The following is a 6,327-nucleotide window of genomic DNA, read 5'->3' on the forward strand; positions in this document are numbered from 1 at the left end:
CTTTGTTTTGGAGTATCCGTAATCAAAGGTAATTTTGTCAATTATGTGTGGCATTAACACACTTTTACTTTTAGATGATTACACTAAGAAATAAGATTTCTTTGCAATTGTCTTGTAGATTTTTATTTGATTTTTCTAATCAAATTTTGGTGGAAAAATTAAGATTTACATTTATTGTTGATCTGAAGTATGAAAAATTGTCTCTTTTTTGTTCATATAGTAAAATGATTTATCATTATTTCTCTAGTTGTAGACAATTACAGCAAGATGTCAGTATAATTTGTGTTGGAGAGAAAACAATTAACACAAAAATACAACAACTTTATCGTTCTAAGGTGGTTGATGTCTAAAATGGGAATAAGAACTCTCTAGGTTCGATTTTAAAGCCTTTGAAAACTGTTGTGCAAGTTCTTGTAGAGCCTGTTTTGGAGTTTACTGGGGAGCTTGTGGTGAAACCTATGGTAGAGTGTATTAGTGAGCTTATGCTTGAGCTCTAGTTCCTATGGTTGATCTTGTAGTGGATATTGAGTTATATTGTTAAGAATCTACATATTTTTATTGGTGGTGTTATGACAGCGAATTGTGATTTCTTAAGTCATATGTTTTTTTTAGAAAATGTCATTCTCATTATTGATAGTTTATAGAATTTACAACATTTAGATTCACTTTATTATAATCTTAAGACATTTCTTATTTTTTTTTATTTTACATTTAAAGAAGTTTGTTTCACAAATGATTGAAAATAGTCTCTTAATAGACTGATATGCTTGATGAGAGTTATAAATTCTAAGTCAACTCAAGGTTATACAAATAATCCCTCTGAAATGTAGTATAGGGTCAATAAAAAATCAATCCAAGGACAAAACAAATAATCAACTAGTAATAATGTGTGTGATGTGATTTGAGTGGAAAAAACAATTAATTCTAATCTGTTTAAACTTGTTTAATATATATATATATATATATATATATATATATATATATATATATATATATATATATATATAATATAATATAATATAATATAATATAAATGATAGGCTGAAACTAAAAACCCTAAATCTGACCCTAAATGAGTGCTAAAATACTATATGAACTATAATTCTTTATTTTTAGCTTCTAAATGCAAATGGAACGTCTAGGATGATTATATGAATGCATGAAATGCCTAAAATACCTAAATCAATATGAACTTTAACGGTACCTAAAATGATGTAGAAAAACTTGTACACAAATTGATGAGATTCCTAAGAGAAACTAATGCACTCTAGGTGTTTGATGAAATATTTGAATGAATGCAAGTAGAATTACGCTATTATGCTAAGCTACAGAAAAATTAAGAGTCCTAAATGCAACTAGAATCTATGCTCAAAACTACTGAAATATATATAAGGTTTAATGTCTCAATATATTCCTATTTTCGTCCAGAATCTCAGATAGGTCTTTTTCTTTTTCAGTGTCTCAATTAAGTCCTTATTTTCTTAAAACTGAATCAAATAAGACCTTTCTGTCAAATTGAAATGACACCGTTAAGAAGGATATCTTGACCGTGTAATTTTTTATTACGTGGCACTGAAAATGTGACTGAATTGTATTTTTTTTTTAATTTTTGAATTAAAAAATGAAGTATACTTTATACATTTCATTTTTTAATTCAAAAATTAAAAAATACAATTCAGTCACGTTTTTAATGTCACGTAATAAAAAACTACACTATTAACATGCCCTTCTTAACGGTCAATTTGACGGAAAGATCCAATTTGATTCAATTTTACAAAAATAAAGACTCAATTGAGACGTCGAAAAAGGGACCTATTTGAAATTCTAGACAAAAATAGGGACATGTTGAGACATTAAACCTATATATAAAATATCTTATTCGAACTAAAATGCAAAAATGTGAAGGAAATGAGCTAAAGATGGTTGATGCGTGAATAAAAAAAAATGTTCAGTATATGAATGGTCAATGAGATGTTGGAGATGATAAGAAACACTTAAGTATGAATATAAATGCAAAATAAAACTGGAAATTCAACACAAAATCAAATAATTCAGAAAATCCTTATTCTAAAACCCCAATTAACGACTATCACTGTCAACTGATTTTTTCACAAATTCATAGTTCTGGCATGTGCAAATTAAAATTCTGGAGGCTACTGAAAGCATGTAAGAGCTAGAGACAACGCAATTCAACAAGAAGGCATGGAAATGCATAAACGAAGATTTACGAATAAGACAGTGCACAAAAATTGGAATTAACGGTCAAACCACATATTAGCTCCTAATAAATTCCAACCAGATTATATTTCTGATGTTCAAGAGCCATTATGTGCTTCTTGAATGGAAGAAAGACCTCTCTGGGCTCATTGTATTACAACAATGACTATGCATTTGCTATAATGCAGCATTATACAGAACTTTAATCTAGTCAATCATGAATATGAACGAAAATATGTTTTTCGATGCAAGAAACTGAAAACAACTGGTTGAACAATGCTTATGGACAGATTAATTGGTCAAAAGGAAGCAGAATGTGGTAAAGATAGAAGAAATCATGAAATATACAGAAAATGTACGGAACTCATGACCTAAGTCTAACTTTGTAGTCCTTGAATCACAAAAATAGCGAACTAAGTTTAAGAACACCAAATCTGAAAATCAAATACTCCTAGTTAGCTATGTAGTCCAGGATTCTCTGTATATTCAAGGAAAAAAATCTACTTTCAATGGAAGAAATGAAAAAATGTTGTAAAAATGTATGTCTTTAGCTCTCCATGTTCAGTCATGGGCTCCAAAGTATCACTTGTACTTTCACTTAGGATAGTTAGTTTGCATACATCTTTAAATTTCACTTTACATATCATATATTCTTTGTTTTGTTTCCTTTTATAGATCTTTGTGATATATAGGTAATTTTGATACATATTAGTTAAACTTTTCTTTGATTTAGGTGCATTTTTGAATTTCATTTAATAAAATTGTTTTATAAGATTTTTACTTAGAAGCTTAGGAAAAGGTAATTTAGGAAAACTCTGTCTAAAGATGATTTAGTTTCTAAGTTTGTGCATTGTAATTCACTTCTCTTTTTTAAGAACTACTTGAAACATTTTTACTTTTTGTTTCTTTCTAAAAATCCTCCTTCCAAAAAGAAAACTTTTTTTGTGAAAATCTTTCTATTTATAGTTGTGAAGTTCTATTGAAAACCTTTGTGAAACTATTTGCTACTTCATAACGTGAGTGATCAATATTATCTTTATAGTGTACACGAGAGTGTGAAGGATAACCAAAAGGGTATAGATATGAGAGATGAGTTTTAACAACAAAGACTAGAAATTAGTGAGTTAAAGAACATGTTTGCCCAATTCATGGTGAATCAAAGTAAGGAAAAACAAGAAAAAACTTGACAAAGAAGGAGAAAGTACACTAGAGAAATTTCTCCCTCTTCTAATAGAAATGAGTGCTATATTGACAATCACCGTGATGATTTCTACCAATTTCCATTTAGGAGATCCCATAATAGAGATCATTGTTAAAATGTTGAATTCGAATTATGCTCCATTGGTAAGATTGGATCCCAATTCAACCTGACTATTGCTCAACCCTACTCAATTGTATCTTACTGGGAGATTCCAACTTCAAAAAGGTATGTCATTACTCTCTTGAAACAAAAAGGTATTATTTGTTTGCAAATGTCACTTTTTTTTTAAAGATGCATCTCTCTTCACAAAATCGAACTCTATCCAATAGTCTCGCATTCCAGTTGTTGAACCCATGTTTCTTCCCTACTCCTGATACCTTAAGTCAACCAACCTTGGAAGTTTCACTTCTACTCCGAACCCACCAAAGTCATCGTTGTTGATTGTCATCACTCATCAAAGTAGACCATAAATGACTGATATAGTACATGGTAAGTCCTCTTATTTAATGTTGGTACCAATGGGGTATGATTTGAAGAGTATAACATAGTGGAATTAAACTTAGAGTAAGCGGAAAGCGTGTTCAGTCACTTTTTAAAATAAGTTGGTCCTTTTTCGAAAATCAATTTTCTTTCAGAAAATTTATCAAACAGTTGAATGCGTAAACAATAAATAGTGTAGGGAATAGAAAATCACACAAGTAATTTTTATACTGGTTCAATTCAACAGAGTCTACGTCCAGTCGTTAATCATTGTAAAGAGTGATTAACAGTTCCATTAAAAAAATTTCACAGATTACAATAGACAGTGAAAAAGAACTAATAAAAATAAACCTTCCTTCGACGAACGAACCGGAAGAAGAACACTCAACCAACTCGAAGAGAACCGCTCCGACAATCGACCAACGATTCGCGAGCTTCTCCTATTCACGAGACCAGGCAGAGCACCTTNCTAACTCGAAGAGAANCGCTCCNNCNATCGACNNACGANNCGCGAGCTTCTCCTATTCACGAAACCAAGCAAGGGAACTTTGAACTCTAGCTTCTGAGAACTTCCTCTGACAAACATTATTTTACTGAGCTTCTGTTAAAAAACGTTGCTTTTGAATTTCTCAGAAACCCTACATGTAGCCATCTGCTCTGAATATCAAAGGTCAGATCCCAACTGCCACGAATAATCGATTATTGTAAGTGATAATCGATTATTTAAGTCCGTTACAGGTTTTTCAAAATGTGATAATCGATTATTCCTAATGATAATCGATTATTCCTTAAGGACTTGTGATAATCGATTATTGCTTGATCATAATCGATTATTCCAGTAGAAAATACAAGTGATAATCGATTATTGCTTGTCCATAATTGATTATTCCAGTAGAAATACAAGGTTTACAATTTATTTAAGACTTTCCTACTACATTCAATTTCTACAAATTACTTTTAAATAATTCTAATGTTCTCTTCAAATAAAACTTCTTGCAGCATTATCAAAACAATTTTCTTCAAGATTTACCAATACTTCTTATTGGTAACAATCTCCCCCTTTTTGATGATGATCAAAAATTCAATTTTAAAAGCAACTTTGGCTTTCTTGCAAAAACATACAAGCTAACAGACAACAACAAAGTTTAGCAGTACCTGTATCAATTATCAATTTGTATTATACTTCTCCCTTTATAGTTTTCTTCTCCCCTTTTTTTATCATAAGCAAAAAGATTAATGTAAAAATATCCCCCTTAATATGAGCTCTCCCTCAATTGTATAATTAATGCATAAAATTAACATAAAAGACCATTTGATTTAAAAGAGAAGAATTACATAAACTTTATAAAGATCATCATAAAAGAGATAATTAAACCTGGAGAAAATAACACAACAAACAATCAACTTAGCAGCCTATTTCTAAAATTCAGGACTAGGGGATCTTTCAGGAGGTTGGATATTGAGATGACCGTCGATGTTAGATAGGCGAACATCAAGATCAAGAAATTAATCAACCATGTACTCATCAATAGATTGTTGCCACTCATAAATCTCTTCAAAGTGTGTCCTTTGTGCTAGACTCATATCCTCCAATTGTTTAGATAACCTTGCAAAGTGTTCTTCCATAGAAGTTGAGGAAGAGGAGGGTATGTTGGATGGTCCAGCATCAGAAGGAGCAGCAGCACTTACTGGGTCAGCCATATGAGTATCGATGTCATCATTTTCATCTTCATCAGGATGGTCATCATCTTTGTGGATAAGAACTCTTCCTCTAGTAATGAATCCCATATGACGAAAGGTAGTATCTCCAATTTCTGAACCCACAGCTTGAATGGCTTGGACAAGTTCTCCTTCAACATTTACACCTTTGTACTCCAAAATCCTAGAAATAAGAAGAGCATAGGGAAATTGATAGGAATATGATTTCTTTGTTTTTACCATTGTGTCAACAATGAGAGCAGGCCAATCGATGTGTATATGATTTAGAATCCCATACAGAAGAAGCAGATCCTGCTCAGAGCATTGAGCATGGTTGGTTGCTCTGGGACATAGAATCCAGACAATTAGGTTGTGAATAATCCTTTCTTCAACTTTGAAACCACCAACAAGCAATTGCCTTCGGTTGGTCTGTTGTTCAGGATGACGCAGGAAGGATTGGAAAGTCATCAACCTGTTGACATCTTGAAGTCCTAAATGAACTTTGACAGCATCATCCCAGATAGGAAGTTGGGCAACATTTGTCCACACATCATCATCTAAAATTATGCGTACGCCCTTTACCTTAGTGGATATGATTGATGAAGGTTGAAAAACAGTTATTTTCATATGTCATTTTAGACCAAATTACTCCCTTTACTGCTTAGAATGAGCTTAGAATCAAGCAAAACTCAATAAATGAGTCTGTAGAGAGTCAAAAGCTATTTTTAGCG

Source organism: Vigna radiata, unplaced genomic scaffold (genome assembly GCF_000741045.1).
Source record: "Vigna radiata var. radiata cultivar VC1973A unplaced genomic scaffold, Vradiata_ver6 scaffold_160, whole genome shotgun sequence".
NCBI classification, from domain to species: Eukaryota; Viridiplantae; Streptophyta; class Magnoliopsida; order Fabales; family Fabaceae; genus Vigna; species Vigna radiata.